The 25,549-nt window shown below is 36.8% G+C and overlaps 1 protein-coding gene across 13 annotated transcripts in view; it reads right to left on the bottom strand.

The window, feature by feature from the left end:
• LOC101792090 (potassium voltage-gated channel subfamily KQT member 1) overlaps nt 1-25,549 on the bottom strand; it is a 524,294-nt gene that overhangs the window by 231,350 nt on the left and 267,395 nt on the right. The window lies entirely within an intron of this gene.

Genomic DNA, 25,549 nt, shown 5'->3' with positions numbered 1-25,549 from the left:
AGATACTATTGGAGAACTTCCACCACTTACATGCTGGAAATTTTATAAAATGCTATTTGAAGTGAAACCTAAGAAAAAAATTCAGAAAATATTGGCACAACTTTATTTTTCCCTTTATTCCTAATCACGATCCCACCTTCAGCCTACCTCATCTCTATTCTAACCATATCCTTATCTGAACCTTTTCTTTTCAGGATCATCTTTGGCTCAAAACTATAAATAATTTAGGATTGAATTCTTTAGAAACAGAGCAGCCTAGAGGCATATTTGGCTTCATCAAACACTGCTGACAACCTCTATTTATGAAGGAATGCTGCAGATTCTGCAAATCTCCCTTCAGCAGGTACTGTCCCAGGTAAAGGAAGAAAGAGTATAGAAGTGATGTGTTTGGGGGTACAGCTGCATTCTGGTATCTCATTATTTGACAAAGATTTTGTGGCACTGGTCTCCATCCATCAGCATACACACTGATGCTTCTCTGAATTCATTCCAGAGTGCAATTGCCTCTGTTTCTATTTCCTTTTCTAACCTGGCCTTCCCTGAAGTGAATGAGAAAGAAAGCAGATTTCCTACAGCAGTGCTCCTAGGGATTTGGGCTGGGAAGATAGATAATGCAGAAGCAGACAAACAGCTTGGAGGTGAAACACTATTAGAACAGGAAGAACTAAGACGTTTATAGGGAGCAACTAGCAAGACAATATATTGGCAGAGAAAACACCAGTGGGAGAAGCAACAGGGTGTTTTCTTGATGTTGTTCATGAAGGGAATTAAAAAACAAACAACAACAACAACAACAACAAAAAACTCCTGAAAATAATTGGAGGAAGATGCAACCTGCTCATATAATGCAACTGAATGAGGAAGAAAGCCCCTTAAAACTTTGAGCTGTTTTTCTCAACCCTAGACAGTCAGAGTTTTCGGTTACAAGTTTGTTTTGTAATACTACAAAGTGGGTTTATTGAGAAAGTGGGAGAAAAGCTCTGTGTTAGTCCCCTGCTAATTAAAATGCATAATTAAAATGAGTAATTAAGCTTACTACAGAATGTTCTTGTGTCTGAGAGCCCAACTGCCCTTGAACAACAATTCATCTGCTGAACTGTCTCTGAGAACTAAAGTAACCATTGGATATTTTGGTTACATCTTTCTTCTATGTTATGTTGGCAGCAAAATAAAAGTGCCTGGTCTCTTTTCTGCCATTTTAATTCTTCCATTCTTCCTGCCATGTAAGAACAAACAAGATGATGTCATAGGGCTGTCTTTGAGCATGGAAATACAAACACAAAAAGATTTTTTTTTTTCCCCCTGAGCAAACTGCTTCTAGAAATTGCCACAATAGCTTCCTGCATTAGCACTGTACCATGACTACTTCTGGTCCTAGGACAGCTGAAATAGTTTGTCCCCATGTCCGTACTCATTTGTTTAGAAAACAGACTCTAACCACAAACACCTCCTTGGAAGATGAACGAATGCTGACAGACAATGACACATTTTTGCCCCACCTATTACACCACATTGACCCTCTTAGACAAGAGTATCTTTTCACTTCTACCTCCTTATGATTTGCTTCTTCATCAATTCACCTTTTAAAAATTACAAACAGAATTGAATGCTTTGTTAGTAAGAGACACCAGAGAGACAGACATCACCAAGCCCAGACAGCATCCCAGATGAGGAGATGCTTTTCTGGAACCTAAATAGTGCTCACAGAGATGCAGGGGGAACTAGAGTGATGCTGCCTTATTCAATGGGCTCTGGTTTACTCACTTCAAAAAATGCCACAATCCAAATTCTCAAACTTTAAGGCTCCATTTTCCTTTTCACTGTATTCAGTATTTACAGGAACAACGTGGTGTTGTTAATATACAGCAATGACTGAGTGCTGTATTCAATGATTTTCTGTCATGAGAATATAAGGCCTGGCAAAGACTGATTCTCTGAAATACCAGTTTGTTTGGGTTCATTAATCTTAATTCCTATCTTGCCTGAATAGGAACTGGATAACAGTCAAGTCAGGGAATAGTTCTCAGAATTAAAACTTCAATGGCCTTTGGACTGCTTAAGGCTTCACATTTCTTTTAAAAAATAAGTAATTAATTAATCTGAACCAAGTACTAGAGGGTGACCCTGTGGAATTGAGCAAAATGCTTCTTGTGGTTTTAAAAAACAACAGCAACAAAAAACATTGGCTTTCAGCAGGACCTTTCCCTGTTAGCTCTTGTGATTTAGTAGTTACAGCAGGGGCTATGGAAACACTACTCCTGGGCTCTTGGATTGATTGATTTAACTGGCCTGTGTCTCTCTGGGTGATCAAGTGCAAGTCTTTTACCTGGCTATACTCTAGTTTATATGTCTATAAAGTAAGTGTAAAACCTGCCTAAGTCATGGAATTGTTGTGAGGCTTACTTCAGTGAGGATTCTAATGTAGTTAGAGATCCCAAATGAAGAGGTATTTTAGTTTATAACATGGCTCAAAAAATGGTAGCAACAATATGTTTTTCCCTTCATGAAGACAAGTAAAAAACTCGATGATCTTGAGGTCTCTTCCAACCTAGAAATTCTGTGATTCTGTGAAAAAGGGAGAGTGATCTACAGGCTTGGTGCAAACTGCCATTGCACTGCCCCCAAAGCAGATGCACTTTTCCAAAGCTTTTTTCCCTTCTCCATCATCAAAACCCTACTCCTCCTTCTCCTGAGTACCTGAGCAACCTGTCTGGGAATTAGCTCTCTGTTCACCACATACTCAGCAATGTAAGACATCCATAGCATCTGAAGCCAAACAGGACCATTAGATCATGAATGTGACCCGCTCAACAGTGCAGGGGATTGCATTTCACACAGCTGCCCTTGCCCTGAGCCAAAAACCTTGTGTAGGAATAAAGTAACTTTCCAGAAAGGCATCTGGCCTTGATACAAAGACCTTTATATACTATTAAAATTTTTTATTTAAAGCTGCTAGTATTCAGCTTCTATCCTACTCTCTCCAACTGGAGTAGCAGCAATTATTTGCCTTTTCCAGGTCTTTTGCCCAGGGACCTTTGATGGAGCCAGATGCACTGTCTCTGGCCTGGCAGGGAGACCAGGCTGCGGTGTAGAGAACAGAAAGTACTGCTCTCTTCAGAACTGCAAGGAAGGTTTGAAAGCATAAAATACTTTCATCATTATTACTCTGCCCATGGTCTGTCACGCTCTCAGTAATTATAGAGATTCATAATGGAAATGCTTAGATGGGATGGAATGGGTGGCAGATGCTTGTAAGACCTAAACCATCAATATCACTGCACACTTACGTGCAGTTCTTTAGGGCACCCAATTCAAAAACACAAAGGACAGGCTACAGTAAGGGCTGCTGCCACCCAAACTGAAAAAAAAAATCTAGCCCCTAAAAGATGATGGTGGGACAATACAGAACAGGGCTGCAGTCTGACACCCTGGTCAGGAGACAGAGGATACAGAATAAAATCCCAGTGATTCACAGAACTGGGAGAGCATGGAGAGGTAAGAGATCCTTTTCACTGTCAGCTCCCAAATGTACAAAAGCTTTATTAGCACTGATTTGCCAGCCTGGAAAGATCCCAGGAAAGACAATGTAGACTCAGTAGAGCTTTGCTTGGTCCTCCACACAAATGCAAGAGAACCTGGGCAACCTATCTGGATATGTGCAGGTGGTATACAGGATGTGCTGGATGGACTGGGTGCATACATCTTCATGTTTGTGTGTATGTGATTATGACAGTGCGAATCCCCTATTTTAACATAAACTTACCATGTCCTCCTCTAATATCTTGTATTGAGTTCTGGTACACAAGAATCACTTTATACAAGCAGAAAAGATTGTTGAAAACTAACTCTAAAATTGAATTAGTACCCAATCACCTTCAAACTCACACTTCACTTGTCTTGTTAAACACATACATTCTCACAATGGTATTGCAACTTCCCATCACCGAAGTCATAGCCCACTTTTGAGTTCCAACTTCAGTTTCTAATATAACTTTTGCTAAGAAAAAATATCATTTCAACATTAGGTGTATTGACATTTAAAAATAGGACAAAAAATATGGTTTCATCTTTATTTATTTATTTTCAGTGTCCATTTTGCAGGCAATGGTGACCATACACAGAGAACCTCACAGAAAACTTTGTATGGCCACTGATATTTATATTTTTTTCCACACTGTATTTCATGTAGAACATGCATAAAAATCTTACAGGCCTCATTTGCCTAATACTGAAAATATGCAGTGCTTATCAATAGTTTAACATGAAATCTTTTATTGAAAAAATAAATATGAAAAAATAAAAATGAAATCTTTTACTAAAAGGTGCAAGCATCACTTATGCAAAATTACCAATGAAGTCAGGAGTTTATCTTAGATCCTTATTTCAAGAGATTTAACTTGCTTATTGAAGAACTGCTTTTGTTAAAAGATTATGCATTTAGGAAAAAATTCCTTTAGGAAAAGATGTAATCTATTTGCATTTTTTTTTCTTTATCTCAGCTAGTGGATGAACAGAAAGAAAATGTTCATATACCAACTCTTTGTGACTTACTATTAATGAATAGGAAAAATTGTTTGTTCAAAGTGAGTGAGGAAATATGTGTTTTCATCCTCTGAGGAATTCTGATTTTCCTGTCTTTGTTTCCATCCTAACTCACAGGGAAAATACTTTATAAGTTATTGTGAAACAAAAGATTCTGAAAGCATTTCAGTGTGAAATGACAGTATGTTTAATTTTGTACTGCTTTAATAACATGTTTCCAAAGAGGAAATATTTTATTCTTTTATAAAATGCATGCATTTTATTCAGTTCACGCCTTATCTCCTCACAGTGACTGGGACTCTACCCTGAAGACATACACTCTATACTGTGTCATCTGGTGCAGAATAAAGACCACATGCCTTAGAGAAGATGTACTCCGGTTTACAGGATACTATTACAGAATGGCACATTCAAGCTATGAATCATATGAAACAGCATATCATGCCTGGGCAGATCCAGTTCAAATATTGGTATGAACTTTGACACTTTTCAAGTAATCACAATGTTCTGAACTACTCCTGCAACAAATGAATTCATTTTATTTTTAAATTTGCTATAGAACCAAATTAATAATAATATAAAAATCCCTTTAAATTTCCTCATAGATGAAGTCTATTCTGAAGTATTTTTTTTTTTCACTTGAAAAACCATCATATCCATGTTCACTGAAAGGTACTAGCAAATGGGAGATCTCATAGAAACAAAAGATATTCATACAGTATTAGTGCATATTCATATGAGGCTGTCTAATTAACAGGATAATAGTAATTAGTATCAGTGCTTCAAAGTCTCCAGCTTTTTTTTTCTTCTTTTTTTTTTTTTTAATTGGACCTTGAGTATGCTTGCACTGCAATCAAAAGTGTTTCTAAATAATTATGCAATCACTTAGGTGGCTAAAAACCTGAATTGCTGTAATTAGAACACTTAATAGATGCAATTAATTATGTCAGCAATGCTGAAAGCCATACAGAAATATGTTCAGCCAAAAAAGAAGGGGGGGATTGAACTTTATTTCATTTGACACATTTCCACTGATTGTTCTCTGACAATGATCTGAGAAGTCCTTTTAGAAGTTCTTTGTGAGAATGAAATAAAAACTGGGAACAATGCTATTAAGACTCCCACTGAAGTAGAATTTCTTTCCTTCTTTCTTTTTTTTTTTTTTTTTTTTTTTTTTTTTTAATCCAATGAACAAACATATAGATATTGCCTCCAATCAGTTTCATGTTCTCTTTGAGAAACTGTATTTATACTAGGTCTGGAGGAACTGGCTGTAGAGATGAGGTGGCAGCTCAATTGTTAACACATTCAAACTCAAAATTTCAGTGCTCAGAAATATGAAATATGTCATTCCCATCTATCCATTTTAGGCTGAAATAAGAGCACATTTTCTTCCAATACACTTTGTTATGTGGAATTTTCCCAGGATACTCCCACCCTCCAACAAGTGCTTACATTATTGAACTGGTTTGATAATGAATTATGGGCTTAGTTTTCTAAAAGTTCATAAACCTATAAGCTTCAACACCATTCCAAAGAAGACTGAGACAATTTATCTTTTTGCTTGGAAATTATGCAAAAAGAAATTATGCAAAATCTGAGGTTTGGCAGGGACTGCAAGGAAAACCACTTCAAATACTGTAATTTAAAGTGAGTTTATTTTGACAATTTCAGTTTGCTCAAACCTGAAACTCAAAGCAAACCTCAGGGCAGAAGTGTAAACCAGAAAAGATAGAAATCAACAAACATTTACACAATACTCCATGAATCAAAGGTACTTCACTTCAAATGACATGAAGCAGAGACTGACAAACCAAGAATCAGAAAAGAACAATTTATGAGCACAATCTGCATCATCTGGATTTAACATAAAACCAGTTTTTCTCTCCTGTTACCAGCCTACTCAATCATGAAGACCCACTACTCTCAAGTTTTAAGGACCCCATCCCCATCTTAAAATTCCTATTATCGTTATTTCAATCTTTCTATTGCCCACAGGACATAATACAATTTTCAAGACTTATGCTGTGAGATCTATAGGGGAAATAAAGACATTTCCTATTACCCCAAAACATTTTTAAACTTGCAGATACATTTAACAACTATGTCTGAGTGACAGCTTTTCTTAATTATATAGTGTCACAAGCGATAATCAGCTTAACCTGGTGCTATCAGTTATCTGAAGCAAAATACCTTTCTTCAAGAGAAGAGAGCCAGGCAACAGTTCATAAATGCCTTTTTTTTTTTTTTTTTTTCTTTCCTTATGTGGCATCTTTTGGCCAAAGAGATAAACAAAGTTTTAAACATACAGACTTTAAAGTAGCTCTTCTTCTTACAAACAGTAAAGGTGCTTGTCTCTCTGTTCAATTTATTCCACAGCACAATATACTCTGTTCTGCTCCTGGTTACCGAAACTGACCATGCTTCTACAGCACAACATGCTCAGATCCTTTCAAAGTAAGGAAAGAACTAAATCTAAATGTCTTACGGTCTGGATGAATCGTGACATTAAATGATAGAAGGAGATCTCCTTTTCTAGGAGCTTTCTAGGAGAATGAAGTTTCCTTCTGGGTCAAACAAAGCATTTAATCCATCAGGAAACATATTTTTTAGTTTTGTGGGAAAAAAAAAAAAAAAAAGTTAATTTTCATTCAAACTAGACAGAATACTTTTTTAATATATTTGCATCAAGCTACAATGGAAGAAAATATTTTCAGCAATTTTCAGCTGAGCTCTGGTGTACATATTAAGTCAATGGGTATCACAAAAAACAGTTTCTACTAACTACATGCAAACTAACCATTACAGTAGTATAAATTATATGATAAACTGTGTGGGACAGAGCATTTACATTTACAAGACTGCAGCATCCTGATGAAGACTGTATATCAGCCTGATCAGAGTGTTGCTGCTTGTGGTAATGTCTGATGTGAAAAAAGTTTTCAGAAAGCTGCAATGGAAATGCTTTTTCTGTCCAAAGAAACTCCCATCAGGTTTTGTTTCTAGATGAGATATCCCAGGAACACGCTGTCACAGACTGAGATCGTTGAAAGATTTTGCATTACCAATATACTGAAAATGCACAGGTAGTTTTTAAAAACACAGTGTCACTGAATATATATATTTTTTCAAATGACTTGGGTCACATTGTAGAACTACAGTTTTCTGTTTCTGGCTGCTGTAACATTAAATCATGAAATTCTTTATTAATCTACACTCCTTTCCTACACTTTAAAAAATAGCTTTTTAATGGAATTGCCTAGACAAAAAGAAACTAGCCTACTTGACGAGACTGACAAGAAATGCCTGCATAGTTTAAGATCTGATCAGAATCAATGAAGGATTTGATTCTGTAAAATCCACATCTAAATAACTTTCTCTACATGAGTTATTTTACTCAACTACACAGGCTGAAGACACATCAAACTACGTTCAAAATTAAGGTTTGCAAGCTGTACCCTAATTATGCAATTAAAAGTGGTGTTGAGGGAATGTTCTTCAATGATTTATCCTCACTATTTTTTCATGCCTGCCAACTTGAACAAACACTGTCAACAATTAATGTTGTCAGCAATGCATATTCAGCAATGTCAGCAATGTCTGTTATGCCTCAGCTGCCAAACACAGATAGAGGTGATCTGGTACCTGAGTAAGTATTGCAAAATCTTTCATATAGTAATCAGCAGCTGGCATCATCCTATAAGATTCTTACTGCTTCACTTTATCAGCCTAACTTGCTGACCTGTATTATGCTTGCTCATTTTATTCACAAGAAAATTGGATGTTTTGGGCATACACATATATGCGTATAAATAACAATACTTAATACACATCCATGAAATAATCTGAAGTGTTCCATAACTTTCAGAAAATAATAAAATATGTATTAAATTAAATGTAAATTTCTAGATTGTGAGCATAAACATGGAAAAATACAAACCTGATTTATAAAATCAAAATAATCTCAACAGTGATTTAGTCTTTGTTTTAATAGCATGAAGATGACTATTTTAAGGCCAAGAGTAATTTAGTTTTGACTGACTTGGCAATCCTTTGTTCTCCAGGTCATGTAAGTGTTGAGTAAATTATAAACCTGTAATTCTATCCTGAGGTCAAGGGCCTTCAGAATTGATTTGATATATTGGTCTCCTGGAACGTTCTTCCAAGGCCAGTACTCTCTAAACTGTGTTTATGAGTTGCCTGCATTAATAACTAATAGAGTCATATAATATTAGCAGTGGAGAAACTAACCCTTTCAAAGGAGAGTATACTCAAATGCAAGATTTTTTAATGAAGGACAGAAAATAGACTTATTTATGAGCAGTCAATTTCTATAGAGAATTATAGAAAAAAAATTATATGAAAAAAATAACATGAATATAGAGGTGTGGATATTTGACTTCAGAAACAAAGTCAGACTGTATCATGAACATTTTTTGGTATAATCCTGGTTATTACCTGAATACTTCCTATGGAAAAACAACAACAGCAACTACTCCAGCATAATACTTAAGAAGCATAAATACGTACAGAAATCACTAACTGCTTTCATTAGGACCCTACTTCTTTATAGCCTCAAAATTGCATCTAAGGTGCTCTTAACATTGAGATACCTTCCAATGAGAATGACCAAAAGCACCACTGACACCTGGGAGGGTGGCAGGAGAACAGATCTTAATATATCTTTATATTTTTATATATCTATAAAAGATCATAATACTTAACTCATTAAGTAATCTCCTTTTTGTGACCTGATTAACTTTGCCTTGCAAAAAAATGGAGAGTGTTGGAACTGCTCATTTAATGCAGGCTTTGCTCTGTCCTGTAATGTTTGCCATTGAAAAACAGATGGCAAGTAAACTGAGATGTTTTCCATGCAACATCAAAGTTTGCATTACAGCAGCACTTACTGATTTTGAACTTCTTAATGTTTCCAAAAAGTCCACTACTAAAAAAAAATACACTGTAAAGCCCAGACACACATCCTGAACTATTCTCTCATCACTAGGCAAACATCGGAGTTAATGGTCCTTGAAGTGTTTAGGGTTCTTTCTTTTGCCCAATGTCAGACTCCTGAACTCATTAGTAAGACGCATATTCATATTAGCCTGTTCACTTCTGATTCAAAAGAAAGGTAAGAGTAATCACAATCTGAAATCTTAGAATCATTAGGAATCACCTAGTCTGATTCCTAAGGAGTCCTGTGAAAAATTAGAAGGTTCCCCCCACCTTGTAGGCTGTAGATTTCATGTGAGTGAGTATGAGTATCTCCTTGTTTCCATGAGTACCAGAAGTTTGTCCTGGACAGTCCACAGCTCTCTCATTCCACTGCCTTCAAATTCATAGAAAATGCACTAACTTTGCCATATGCTTTTATATTTACAGTAACTCTTCCATAGTTTAAAAATCCAGCAGCTAGTTAGATTAACGATCAATAAACACACAAAGGTTAAAAAAAAATATCAGCATCCGAATTAGAACAGCAACAGCTCTTACTGTAGTGGATGACAGCATTTGACCTGGTCACACGGTAGGAACCAGTTTGCAAAAAAGGAATCATAGTAGGTAAATAACACAACACAAAGCAAGATCGTATCCAAAACCATTGAATGTCATAGAATGCATTAAAATAGCCTTTCTGTTGCAACTCCAAAGGGCCTTTCAACAGACTTTTAATGGGTGTTAACAATACAAGCCAAAATTCAGATGGGTGTTTCATGATCAGCTTAGGTCAAGCTGCTCCTGAGAGGAGGCCTTTGGACTCCCTGCATGGTCAGCAAATTTCACTACCTGCTTGTACCCTCATAGCTGCACACCAAGTCAGGTCAGGCTGTTGTTCATCTGGAAGCTAACACTGAAGGGAGGAAAAAAGCATCTTCTGTTCGACCAGTTCCCTGAGCAAAATCACCTTGCGGGGCAGGTGACAGCAGCAAGTGGTGGGGGACAGAGAATGGGGGAGGAAGAAGAGGAGGTTTGCAGTAGTTCAGATGTAGACCAGTTTAAGTTGTCATGAAACCGTCAAGATATGTATACACTGTCCTAGCAAGCTAGCTCTCTCCTACCAAGTTTGGTGACACAGGCTTTTTGTGTCCAAATATGCATTTCTAGACTTAGTTATTAAACAAAAAGTAATTGAGCACACAGCAAAACGCTCTAAAGTGAGTTGCCCTAACCAGCATCACTTTAAAAAGGCCATCCATAGGTCAGTGCCCTCAAAATGCTAAAAGTCCTTTATGGTCCTAACCTGCCCTACCTGGGCCTCCTCCCACCCCTGCCCGCAGGTCCAGGAGGCCCATTTTAGCCCAGGTCTGGGCACCCAAATCATGCCAGAGCTATGCTGTAGTTCAAGGTGTCTGGGGCACAGAAGAACTTCCTGGAGTCAAAAGCAGAAACACTAACATTAAAGTTGAATAGCAGTCAAAAACAATTGCTTTGATGGTAAATGTATTTATTTGCTTGTTCAAGCCTAGAGAAGAGGAGGCTCAGGGGTGACCTTATTGCTCTGTATAAGTACATTAAAGGAGGCTGTAGAGAGGTGGGGGTTGGCCTGTTCTCCCATGTGCCTGGTGACAGGACGAGGGGGAATGGGCTAAAGTTACGCCAGGGGAGTTTTAGGTTAGATGTTAGGAAGAATTTCTTTACTGAAAGGGTTGTGAGGCACTGGAACGGGCTGCCCAGGGAGGTGGTGGAGTCACCATCCCTGGAAGTCTTCAAAAGACGTTTAGATGTAGAGCTTAGGGATATGGTTTAGTGGGGACTGTTAGTGTTAGGTTAGAGGTTGGACTCGATGATCTTGAGGTCTCTTCCAACCTAGAAATTCTGTGATTCTGTGATTTATTTATTTTCAGCTGAATCAAACTGACATTTAATTGCTACTATAGAAAGCAACAGTACTATTTCATTTTGTTTCCTTTTCCTATCATCTCTTGGTTCTCTCCAGAGAGTTGCAGCTCATTTCCTCAGGCTCAATAAGGTAATTCAATACACTGACCTGGGAGGGTTTTGTCAGACTCCTCTTGGGCTGATACAGCTGTCTGAACTGGCTCAGAACAATATTATACCATGATGGGTAGAGAAGAGAGGAAAGTGGTATGCAGCTGCAGCAAGACCTGCCCCCATCAGTAGCGGTGAGCCATGAGTTGTTAGCTCAGCCTCAGCCTTACCTCATTATTTCAACTGGGTAACTCCGTGTGCTAGCACAGGCCCTTGTGGGAAAAAAAAAACAAAACAAAACAAAACAAAACAGCAAAAAAAAAAACAGCCACAGGTAAAACTTAGCAAATCTGAAATCTGTGAATCAAGTGCTGTCTTGTAACCTTTGGCAGGGAAGGAGGAAAAATTACCATTGAAACCAGCCTGTACTGATCTGAGAATGAGGGCAATTGAATTGGCTGTCCGTAAGCTCACTCATCTAGGTGTATATTTATTACATGTCAATGTAAGGTAGGACCCATCTCTTTGTGCTGAGCACAGGACTGCAGGCAAGTTTCTGGTTGAGGATCATAGGTGTTTAAACTCAGGATCATGCTTTAAACCTGTGAACAGGAGATGGGCCAAGGCTTGAATCAAAGATTCAGAGTTAAGATGAACTTGCATTGCAAACCTCCCCTCAAATATATATCAAATACATAATGAATAGCAGCCTATGCCTAGTTTCTGTGAAAAGCAATAGGGAGGAATGGATTGTGTGGGGGACAGAAGATTTAGTGAGTAAAGGCAAAGGCTATGTCCTGTAAAACACAGAGTTCCTGCACTTGCAATCTCAGTGATACTATCTCATCTCCATCAACAACACCTCCTTAGTTACATATATACAGGTTTCTTGGTTTATTAGAACAGAATTTCTACTTTGCTAATATGTAGCAATAGCATTTTAAGTGAAAGATATTTTACTGAATATACTGAAAGAAACTTCTCCCTTCTCCCATTTTAGATACTATACATGTATACTGTATGGTGAGTATACGCTGTATTGTATATTTTCTATAAAAACATTACATTTTTAACTTCCCTGAGTCCATGCATATAAATATTTGTACATGAAATTATACTATGGGCTTTGAAATTTATGCCATACATTTCTGTTAATGTTCTAAAAATATTTGTTCAGGCAAATGAAATTGCAGTAAAATATTTTACTACAGATCAGTCAAAGGTTCTCATAACTTTATCTTCCTAAAAAACAGTATTTCAGGCTATAAAACAGAGTTTTAGTTCAGATACCTAAAAGGCAATTTTAGCCATCTTGATTTGATTAATACCAAGTGGTTTAACATTTTTTAAACACTGAAGTCTAAGGTGAAATGAAGTTGAGATGTAGGCATTTTCTTTCTCACTTACATGATTTAATTTTGTTTTCTAGTAACTTGTACCGTTAAAGGCAAATTGCCTAGGCAGTACATAGTGGGGTTATGTGTAAATTTTCTATTGCCATTAACAATAATGAGAGCAGGGTGTGTTGCCCAGCACACAGAGCTTCAAGTATATAAATTGTTAATAAATTTGACTCCTCAAAAACCAGAAAATTAATGCTGTACTCAGAACGTTAATGCCATACTCAGAATGATGTGTGGTCTAAGATATGTTTTCAAATGTACTCCTTCGGGTGTCCCAACACCTTAATCACAAGCTCGGCAGCCATCTGGCAACTCCCAATGGCTTACCACCCACCGTGGAAGCCTCCTGGGTAGCTGAGTAAGAGCCCTGTTCTGCACCACCGGTTCTGCTCACACAGAAGTTCCTTTAATGTCAGAAAGGTTCCAAACACCCCCAAATCATATGCACAACATCAACAGTTTTCCTAGGTGGTTGGATGGGGCGAGTGTTTGTGTGTCCTTCATTGAAAGCCATTCTTCCCCCTCTTCCTTCTCTAAATCCCTGCCAAAAGACCTACCATCAGGTGAGCATGAATCACTACCAGCTCACACTCAATTTTACCTCATACTTAGCATACCTGCAGACAGCTCTTTAGCAAACCTCACACCTAACTTGCAGCATGCTGTTCTGCTTGGCTGGATCTCAGCTCCCTCAAGAGCATGTTTCTCACCATACATCTGCAGCTCCTGCTCCCTACCCTCATTCATTGGCCTCCATACCCTCCTGCTCCCCACCTCTCATTCACGGGCATCTACCACCTCCAAATGCAAGTTGCCAAAGCTCAGTCCCTAGTCTCCTCTGCAGAAATACCTCACATCTGCCTGCTTCCTCCCTTCAGGAGAATCAGTGGGTCAGATGCTATGTAACCAGCCAGTGGTGAATGGATGTTCCAGATAATGGGTGCCAGGGGAACAGCACAGAGACATTCATGGCCTGTGGGCATAGACTGAAGTCTGTGAATTTACACCAGAAATTTACTAATCCTCATGAAATCTTCGCATGTGCTCTAATACTTTTCCCATTTGCAATGTTAGCATGTTGCCCATCAGATTGAAACAGTTGAAATACTTTTTCTTCCTCCCATTCACATGTCAGCAACAACCAACAACTCAATGTATATTGGGCTCATGTAATTTCTACTTTTTTTGTTTATTTGTTTTTGAGGGGTCATCTTTTTGTTCTTCTTTTCAGAGTTATAGTCTATTTTCTTGTGGTTCATGTATAACCTCTAAACACAGTAATCTAAAGGTCACCTCAGTAGTTCCCCAAAAAGCAGATTTAAATCACACCAGCAATCACACTTATATTGCCCAGTTTTGTGGCAGTTATCTAAATAAGCAGATCTCTACATGAAGTCCTCTGTTAAGCATTACAGCTAAGAAAGAGAGAAGACCATGATATATTCAGCAATAAGTGTTTAACCACTTCTGATATGAGCAACATGAAGGCTAGCCAATTCTTGTACACACACACACACACACCCCAAATAGATGTTAGGGAATTTTGTTCATTCTTTTGTTTGTATTGTTGTATTTATGCCCCTGGGAAATACAGAGTGGGGATGTGTTTCTGACAGGAGACTGGAGACCTTGAGAATGGGGTTGAACAACCCTTTTTCAACAAAATTCAGATGATCACTGGTTTTACTGTTTTTATGTAAAGAAAATATAGTATAGCAAAATATCGTCACACTTATTAGTTATTTTCTTCATTTAAAATCTTTGTCACTGCACAGCCATTATAATAATCCTAAAAAAAATAGACTGGCTATTCTTACAACTGAAGAAAGTGGCAGGAAAACTAACTGCCTAGATTAACTAACAAAGGTGGGAGACTGAAACACCTGTAGATGGACTAGCCACATTTTTCAACTACTAACTAGCTTTGACTCTGAAGGAAAATGTGAAACAAGCAAAATGTGCCTTTGTATACACGTTAGTACACTAGAGTCAGCTTCAAGAAAATTGGAAAATGTTTTTTAGAAGTCTGAATGAATACTCATATGGGAAATTCAGCGTACAAGTAAACTTTGTACCAAATTGACAATTAGGCTAGCAATTCAGATAAATGTCTGTACAACTTTTCAGTGATCTTGGCTACTTCACGTTTCCTTTGCCCTCAAAGGCCTTACTTTTGTCCAAGAAGCTGAACACAAACTAACAACAAAAGGAGTTGCAAGGAACTACAGACAATATACTTTCCCACTATATAAAAAGCCAAAGACAATGAAAACAAAATGTAGTACAAAAGCTTTCTATTCATGCACCATGATTATAGATGTGTTTTAGTGCTGCAGAAGTCAGATAGATAAACTAGGTTCCCAAAGAAACTTAAGTTCAGCTTTTTTTTATATACATATGCTCATAGTTTGACCATGGTGCTCAATGGAGATGAATTTTTGTCAGATACTTAGAATCCAAACTTCTAACTTTCTCAGACATTAAGGGTCAGATCCACAGTAGCAATTCAGGATAGAAGATAGACACAAAAGCTAAAAGTGTCATGAAAAATGCAACAAGACAGCCAAGTTTAGAGTTGCTGTGGAAACCCTACTGCTGAAACTTCTGACTTTTGTGCCTTTGACTTCTTGATCATAAGGTTTCACTAAAGGAGTGTTTGCATTGAATATATTTTCTTTTCTCTGTTTTGGAGATGGATTTGCATGAGAATGGTATCTTTGTTTCCTGGGATTCCATCTGCTCCCACTGCTTGTTGCCCACCTGAAGCCATAATCCTCTATGTGAGACTGAACAAACAGCTATTATGGACACGATTAAGGCCTTCAGGTGGGGAAGGGTCACTAGAGTAAGATGAACTCTTCAGATAAAAAAGGTTTAATTTTCATGCAAACTTACAGGGTAATAAAGAATGAGAGAGGAAAAAACAGAAAACACAAGCAGTGACTGAAGTGTTTCTAAAGATCTGAAGTTTTCATTGGAAAACTTACTGAGTACACGGGAAGCTGCTATGCCAGCACCATCTAATAAGCAGGGTACTAGGGAAGACCACACTTAGAAGACAGCATGCCTTGTTCCTTCTATGTAAGGCTTATTTGTAAGGTCTATCTGTTACATAGGAATGAGACTTATGCTATGGTAAGAGAAAAACACAACATGATTTCAAGTCCACAGAAATACAAGCTGAAGCACATTAGTTAGCCTACCAGAACTTAGAAATGTGAGCAATCTCAGTGCTTTCTCTAAAGTGTCAAAGAATAAAGAGTAGTTGGTCTACTCTGCAAGTGAAGTTCAAGGACGTACATTGAGTTTGCATCTCTCAGGTATTCTTTACAGATAAAAAGGGCAAAGTGAAAATGCGGGCTAAACTGCTTGCAGTCGCTGTGTTAAATGAGTTATTAACATAAAACTACATCAGAATTAGACAATGTTCTGCCACAGCTATGAAAGATGTGTGAGAATGAAGTGGCTAAGTCACCATTAAAAAGAGAACTGTACACTCATCCAGATTGGAAGCATAGTTCAATCCCTTGTTAGTATAGGGCTAATGCCAAAGTTAGGTCAGGTTCCTAAATTTTGAAAATCTTTGGTACAAAATCTGTTAGCTGGTAACAGTAATACAAGAGGCAAACTGTATTCCTATGTCACATAAATGAGCTGACAAACACAGTTAAATAGACATATTCAAAATTATACTCCATGCAATATTACAGTGAAACACTAGATGATCTCAGTCGTACTTTCCTTAATTCTTGATTAGAATTCTTCTAGAGAGCCAACAAACTAGCCAAAAAACTGTACCCATAAAGAAATAATGTTACTGGAGATGCTAGGGAATATTGAAGATGGTTCAAAATCAGGTAATGCAAGTGACTTTAGTTAACACTCCAATTTATATACATTCAGGCCTGTCACAATCCATCTCATCCTAAAACAGTCAGCTCTTTTTCCTGACCAAAATGCACTACTGACCATGCTTGTATGCAGTGAGTTTACAAGGATAGAAGGAGGAAGAGCTCATTTAGCAGCACTATCTGAAAACCGTTCAACAACAGTGGCAAAACTTTCTCATTCACAAAATGATGTTTCTTATAACTTACAAAATCCATCTTCCCTCTCGATGATGCTCTATTTTTATGCCAAAACTAATGTCACTTTTAAAGGTATTAATGTTAACATAAAAGATCAGGGACCAGCTTTGTGGCAAGCAAATCTCCAACCCACAAACCTAAATACATGCAACATCACAACTGTAAATATTTAAGAAAAATTCAATCACCACCTGAGATGCGTTGGTAAGAGATGTTGGAAGGGCAGCAAAAGACCAGCTTCTTTACCCCAACCTAGTAATGAACTGTTGTGTGACCTCAGGCAAAATCACTTTAGTACTTCATGCTTCTGCTTCCTTTTCTACTGTGTCTATTTAGACTAGGGGTACTTAAGGGATAGGGACTGTCTCATATTCTCCATTTATAAAATGACTAGCACAGCAAGCCCCTGATCTTATATGACATCTATACATGTTATTGAATTACAAAAAATAACAAGAGTGACAATGAAAATGTAACCAAATTAGGCAAATATGACAGGGATTAGATTTACTTGTGAGAAGCTTTACTGAATCTTTTATTTAAAAGTGCAGTCAATTCTAATGAATAATTGTTACAGCAGACCAAAACAACAGTGAGAACATATGTTGGTGAACTACTGCAAAAACTGAAGGCTGAAGATCAACTCTGGGTATGTTAAAGGGGCCTAAAGTTAGCCTGTTATAGCAGATTTTTGTTACATATTTTGTGTTTTGTTTTGTGTTCAAAAAAGAGAGATGTTTACCAGATTTGAAAGGTAGAAAAGACTTTTCAGTGATGCTGTCTATCTGTGGAATTTCACCCTGCTGCTTATCATATTGACACCAATAACTTTTTTTTTTTTCTTTTTATTAAAGCTTGTCTTCAACAGTATCCTTTTTATTTGTCAAGCCTTACTGAAATACTGTAATGACTTTTCCCCGTTATCTGGATGTCTTTTTAAAACAGGTTCTTGCTTCAACCCTGCATGAACTCATCTGCTGAAGTCCATGAGAATTTTATTGTTCATTCATTCCAGCAGAATTTTTAGCTCCTTCACAGGGATGCTTCTAAGAAGAAGGAAGAATCTACTGATGAATAGAGAAACATTTATTTATTTTTTCATGCCAAGTTAAAAAAAACAGTCTCAGAAGGAGGTAGCAGATAGTAAGGAAATAGATCAAGTGGCCTTGATGGAAATATTTATACCTTCTTCCTAAAATATATTGTGGGATGATACGATTTACCATACAAACTAGCATCACTTGAAATGAGAGGCAAAGGATGTTATCTTTGGTATTTATGGGAATGTTTTTGAACACTATACCTGGGGCATTCTACTCCATTTCAAAGGCAAGTATTTGCTCTTTAGAAGTAACCTCTGCTAATGGATGCAAACTTAGCAAGGCAGAAAAATCACTTTGATCTTGCTTCTGAAATGTGAATGAATTTATTCTTTTATCCAGGGAATGAGTTTCTTCTAGAAAGCTCTGAACACTTCTATTGATTATACCACACTGATCAACAGAGCTAGATCTTAAAATTTTAGACTTAAAGTATGTTTGTTTGGTTTGTTGATACAATCCCCAAATACAACTTTAACATCTAAATATTCTAAAGATTTCTAGGATCCTAGACACCTGTTTTGATTCAGAGAGTTATGGGCAGAAGTACTTTTGCCAATAACATTATTCACTTCTATCTCAACGTAAGTGTTATAAAGAAGAAACCGTGTAGAAACTACACTATTAACAGGGCTTTAAATGTTCAAAAAAAAGCTGTAAATCAGGTAAAAGCTACAAAAATGTATTATTTTCTATAATTGAGTGTACATGAAGGAACATCTGAAATGCTGAATATCTGTAGCTCTTAATACTGTTAGATAATATACCTGTAGACTAAATTCTGCATAATTTCAGATGAAAATAACTATAATACAGAGGAAATCTATCCTGAAATACTTTGTACTCAATATAGTTTGATGAAGAAGTTTGTATTCTTTGCTATATGGAATTCCAAAATCTTAGGGAAACAAACTGAAAAACACCCCACTAGTTCGATTTTGTTTGCCTTGTATTTTTTCATTAGAGCCAATTATTTTTCTTGTACCATGGTTTTGTCTGTATTTACATAAGACAGAATTGACAAGCATTCTGTGATCTTTTCATCTTAGCAAGATCTCTTGGTATAAGTATTTTTTCCCACAGATTTAATCTAGTATGCAAAATTTCTAAGGTCTTAATAAAAGAACAAAAGCAATAGGGAACAATGTGAACTTCAAAGGCAGCTAACAGCACATTAAGTTACTGTATCTTGCACTAAAACAATTGTTTGGTATCCACTGACAAAATTACAGCACACAAGGCTGTTAGAATATGAACACTTGAGTCTGGTCTCCTGCCTTTGTATAGTTTACAAAGGTCAAACTCAGCCCAAAAGGTAAGTTCACAAAACCCAGCATTATACTAGCAGTTTAAAGGGTGAGAATTCAGTTGTTTTATCTTTGTTTGGTTTTCTACTCCTAAAGCTATTGTTATTAGCTTGTAACCCATGTATAATAACAAATATTCATCCAAGAGAAATATTAATAATAATAAATACAGGATTACACAATAATTTGATTAATCCAATAAATAAATAAACCACAACTACCCAACACACTATAATTTAAAGACTTAAAAAAGTAATTAAATTACGTATTTAAAACATTACCAGATATACAACCAAGTCATAAAATATGCATAAACATTAAGACCTATCTTTCCTTATTATTACTCAGATTCTGACAACAGCATTGTTCAAACACAAAGTTTGACTTCAAATGTGAATTTTGCTGAAAAAATAGTTATTGAGTACTTATTCAATCCCATTTTAATATATCACAAAACTTGAGCTTTCTGTCCTTGATTAATTATTTGTATGATATTTAAGACAAATTTTATTCTTTGTTCAAGACAGGTTAAGTCATATATATTCAATCAGGACCAAATATAACTAGCTGCTCTTCTCCAATACATAATGTTACCCATGCACTGCCCAGAAGACTGACTGGTAGAAGTAAATCAGCCAATGGGTTAATTTTGAACTGTCGTGTTTACACCTTTGGGTTTATCATATATACCAAGTTTGCTGAACTTGTTAAACTCTAAAAAATGCCCACATGAGTAATTGGGAACCATTGAATATGAGCATTTCAGGAATTTGCATTAAAAAACAAACAAACAAAAAAAAAGTGACCTCTCAAATATTAGGGCCATATAAAAAAAAAAAGAGAGAGAAAGAAAAAAAAAGAGAGAGAGAGATCTCTCTTGTGAATAAAACACAACTGGAAACAATACTTTATTTCTAACTGCAGTTATATTTTTAAGGTGAATACAGCCGGTATTTTTTCAGAGGGTAGCTGAGTAGCTCCTTCAGAATAATCAAAATCAGGAAAAGAAAGAAAGCTACTTCACAGCTTCTGCTTGCTAATCTTGTACAAAAGGCATTGTCATCAAAACCTTCCCCCCACCTCTAATGGGCAGGAAGTGGGATTTGCCATTGCCCACTTTGCACGCTACCAATTCCCAACGTGTGCAAGGGGAAGCTTGTTTGTTCTAATCAAAGACAGGCGCACCAGTGCTCCAATGCTACGTGTAGTCTCCTAGCACTGACACATGTTGACTTCAGCTACAGAATGCCCTCCTACGACACTGTAGAGACACTTGACTTCCTATTGTGGAAGTGCAGCTTTCTTTCCTAACAATGGGCCAACTGGTTTTCATAACGGAGATAAATGCTCCCTGCTGTGAATTGTAATAGAAAAACATGTCAAACAACCAACAATAAAAAGAAGCACAGCCAAAAGACTGGCTTTTCCTGTTTTTATGTGAAGCACAGAGGAAACTAAGCACGTGAACTGCACTCGGCTCTTTACAAGTCAAAATATCACTTCTTTTAAATGAGAAGAGGAAAAATGCAACTCATTTCTGACTGATTTTCTCACTCTGACGTGCAGACATGAAAAACTATTAGCACTTATTTGCTAATTTGTTATTATGAAACCTTTGAATGTAAAAGTAATCTGCTTTATTAAAAATAGTATTAGATTTCTCCAACCTTTTAAAAGCTGTTAATTATAAGTGTTAACAACATCTGGCTGCCATTCTGATGATGGCATTCTCTGCTTTTGCTGACAAAAGATTACTTGCTTAAAACCCCATCCTGCTTCATCCCATCATCTTGTTCACTTTTACAAGACCAGCATGAGTCCTGGCTCCCTTTTACAACCTTTTAACTTTATTTTGATTCTTCTGATTTATTAGTTCTGTGAAACTGCATTGTAAGTCTTCAATGGAAATCACTATTCTTACACCCCTACTCTGTTCATGTGGAATGTTTGCAATGTATGTTTTCCCTTGCTGTCCTTCACATCTGTTTAAACTGGAAGAGGGTAATAATGAAGACTTTTCATTGTGCTTATGGATGATCTTGCAAATTATTGGCTAACATCTTATTGGCACACATCTCCACAGGTCAAGACAGTTTAAGTGTCAACTCTAGTTGATGATCAGATATCTAAAGTGACATCTATGGATTGAATAGCTGCCTATAGTACCAAAAGTCACTTGTAAAGGAGCAAACTTGACGGTCTTGCCATGACAGGATTGAACAAAGCTGTTCTTTATCACCTTTGTTCTTTCTCAAGCAGAGACATTTTCTATTCTCTTTTTCTATTTCTCATTGTTATATTCATCCAGACTCCTAGAAAGAAATATCAGTGCATGTGCTACACTGTCTAGGCACATTGAGTTTCACATACAGCAAACCTGCAGGATTTAATTTGTAAGCATTGCAAGGGACTCCAGTATACATAAAGAAAATCTGATACCTCCAGTGCTCAAAAGAGTTATTGGACATGCCAAAACTATCTGCACAGCATGTGTGTTTGGATGCACCTGTAAAGTGAATATTTGCTTGGGATCTGAGGAACTTCTGAGCCACACGTGCTGAGAATCTGAGATGCTGGACTTTGTGTTTATAAATATGGCATTTTGGCAAGTGTAAATTGTGAGATTAGAAGGAACAGTTTAGGAAATGCAAGATGTTTGTTCCTGTAAGAAAGGATGACTACTATGTGGCTGTGTTGTGAGTGGAGTGGGAGAAGTCATAGAAGAAGGGAAGGAGAAGAGTCAGAATGAGAGGCCTTGAATGTGTGGTTATCAGGAAGTCTGCTTCCACCCTGTTCTGGTTTCTGTTAATAAGACCACAGCTTGGAACCCATCTGAAGATTCCACAATACAAATGCATTAAGGTACATTAGTTATTATGGCTATAAAGAATCTTAAAGTCATGACATTATCAGATATACAGGACAAAGAACAGATTCTCAGACCAGCCAGCAAAAGCAATTAATTAATTACAAGAATAGCCTGCCTGCATGCTGCATGCCTGTTCCCAGACCTGAGCTTGATACCAAAAAAGTCAAAGGCACAAATTAGTTTTTAACTCCTTTCAGCTTGTATTAACTCCTTTCAGAGCAAAGTATTATAGAAAGGAAATTCATGTCCTGTATATGTGCAGGGTTTGGAAGGAATAGAACCAGTACACGTGGATGCATAATGATATCTAGGATCTCTGGGGCACTGCAGAAGATCCAGGAAAATGAGCAAATGCTGATTTATGCTCTCTTGAGCTAATATACTTGGGACGGGGTTGAAATAGGGAAGAAAAAGGGAAAAGAATAAAGCACAATATATAGATGGTTGAAATTCTCTATCCCCACAAAACAAACAGCTTATAAATTTTCCATATGGAATCTAGGAATGGTGATATTTAGCATAAAAGTTTTGCCTCATTGGATCAAACATTAAAGACTGCTAATATCCTGAGCAGTCTCACCAGCTCTTGTAGTTATATTGATCAATTTTAAATACCTTTTTTTGCACAACCATTCTGAACTTTGGAATGAAAAAGAAACAGCTGCTATCATTCCAAGGGTTTATATTATATCAGAGGTCCAGTGAGTGATGTGTTGTAATGATTGCACCATTTCCGTTTGTCATTAATGAATTAATGAACAGAGTGAGGAGTTCTGTTACAGGTGGAAATTAAACTTTTTTTTTTTTTTTCCCTGTAGTGATTTTCAGTCCTTATTGCCACATTTTACTGAACTGGGTCCAAACATGTGAGCTGTAAGAAATCAGTTAAAGGACATCATCGTCTATACCATGATTTATTTATTTAGTTAGTTAGTTAGTTTAGTGAATAGATGTAAAGAAATATTCTTCTGTAAAGATATGGAAGTAAGCAGCTGGCTGTGTTAAACTTGCTAATAGAAAGGGAAAATCAGGGAGAATAAAGAAAAGGAGAACTGATTAATTTGATTTGTCAATTTTTGAATGCCTGCAAAGAGGAAAACTAATTTGAAGTATTGAGATTTTTTTTAAATATATCAAACCCTTAACAGTCAAATTTAAGAACCTGCTTAGGACTTTATTTTTATTAATAAATTTTAAAGATGAAGGAGATATGGATGTTTACTAACACAGGTTGCTCAAGAGTCCCTTTCTACAACTCTGCCAGAACTTGTCAGCAGTGTACATGTCAGAGTTGAAATTAAGCACAATATTAGTATGGCCTGCACAGATGGGTATCTTACACATACACCATGAAGGCGAGAAGAAGAGCCATTAACTCACTCCCTCCCCAGGCTCATGCTCTGCAGAGCTGGTCCATGCAAGTCATGATAAACTCTGACTTCTGAAATATAGCCCTGATGCTTACTATTTTGCCATTGTTAATCAGTTATGTACCTCTTAGTAGTGATTCAATTTTATTTGTGTTTGCAGAGATTTTTCTTTGCCATTCCATGTTTGAACTACTTTACTGAACTATTACATAGTGTAAAAATGTACCTACAAAGGAAAAAGGGAGACAGCTTCTAGAGACAAATATATCATGTGGAGTCACTTATTCAGGCCCAGACCTGCTCACACCCAGTTTCATGCGCATGAATAATATAATTGCTTTCAAGAGGAGTTCTTGCAGACCTGGATTAATGTTTGATGGATAAAGAACTAAACCCCATAACTAGATTCCTTATATACTCATATGAATAAAAACCTTCTGAGATAAAATAAATGAATAAATAAAGACATAAATAAAGTAAATGATCCTGTATATTCATAAATATTTTCTATTTTTTAAAGACATACCTTCTTGATGTGAATGTTTTAACTGTGGAATGGTTCTGATGATCAACGCTGTACTGAGATGCATAATTTCAACGGTGTTAAGTAGTTTTATTACAGAACTTGCTTGTTAAATATAGGAAAGGATATAAAAAGTTTATGAAATGTTACCAGTTCCAATTATAGGTTTGAGAAAAACTACCATGTGATGTATAATATATGGCCTTATTTTACTGCATATCAGCCTTTTTGTTTATTTGTTTGTTATTACTTTTTAAAAAATCTCAGCCTGACAGAGTTGTGGTTCTATAACAATCTGACAACTGTGCAGTAACACTGTCCATAGTTGTATTTTTTTTCCTCTCTTCAGAGTGGAACCACAGGAAAAATGTTTGTGATTGACCATGCAGTTACACACAGTTGCCTTGTCTTTGTTTTAGTTTGCATGAGTTATCTACACGCTATACTATTTCCTGTTATACGTATGTTTGCATTCTACTGTTTTCATTTCAGATCTGCTAAAAAAGTGAAGAATCTGTTGATATCTGTACTGTGGGGGCCAGCTATAGCCCAGAGATATAGCATGTAGCTCAGCAAAGCACTTTTAAGGATAAGAATAACCTCTTTGTTACTCAGCAAAGCAATTTATTTAAGTATGCAGTTGAGCGTTATGCTGAAAATGGATGGAGGTGCTGGTGCTAAAACTGTGTTTAATTGTATTCTTTGCCTAGAGAATCAGGGAATTAAAGGATGCCCCTGTAGCTTTTACTATAGTTAAAACGGATGATGAAAAATTACAAAGAAAACTGACTAATTTTGTCAGCTGTTTTCTTCTGAACAGAGACCACAATAAACGATGCTGTAGGGGCAAACACAAACAATTGAAGGAAAATGTGTTTGTAACCTATTACACTATTTTCCATGTTAAAACACAGAGAGACTTAATATTTCTATTGTGTTTATCAATTGGTATTTTACAGCATTTGTAAATGAACCTGAGAAAGAGAATCTGGTGATTACAAATCATAGAATTGTAGAATTGCTTGGGTTGGAAAGGATCTTAAAGACCATCTGGTTTCAACCTCCCTCTCATGGGCAGGGATGCCATTCACTAGATCAGGTTGTCCAAGTTCTCATCCAACCTGGTCTTGAACACCTCCAGGTGTTCCCTGAAGAGATGAGATCTAATATACCATGAGAAGAATATGCCAACGTTCCACTTTCAAAATTGTCAATATTACTTTCAATCAGATATTGTCCCCTTTTTGCTCTTACACACTTCCAAATTCAGGCCTTCCTTTGAGAGAAAGGTGAGCAGTCTAAGGAACTGCCAGTTTCAGTTCTCCAGCTCATTTTGTCCCCCCTCTGTGCCAACCCCCACAGATCAGTCTTCTGGGTGTGGAAGTTTCCATTACCTCCATTCATTGACATCTGC

The sequence above is a fragment of the Anas platyrhynchos genome, chromosome 1, assembly GCF_047663525.1.
Source record: "Anas platyrhynchos isolate ZD024472 breed Pekin duck chromosome 1, IASCAAS_PekinDuck_T2T, whole genome shotgun sequence".
NCBI lineage: Eukaryota > Metazoa > Chordata > Aves > Anseriformes > Anatidae > Anas > Anas platyrhynchos.
This window is presented reverse-complemented; position numbering and strand designations above follow the sequence as displayed.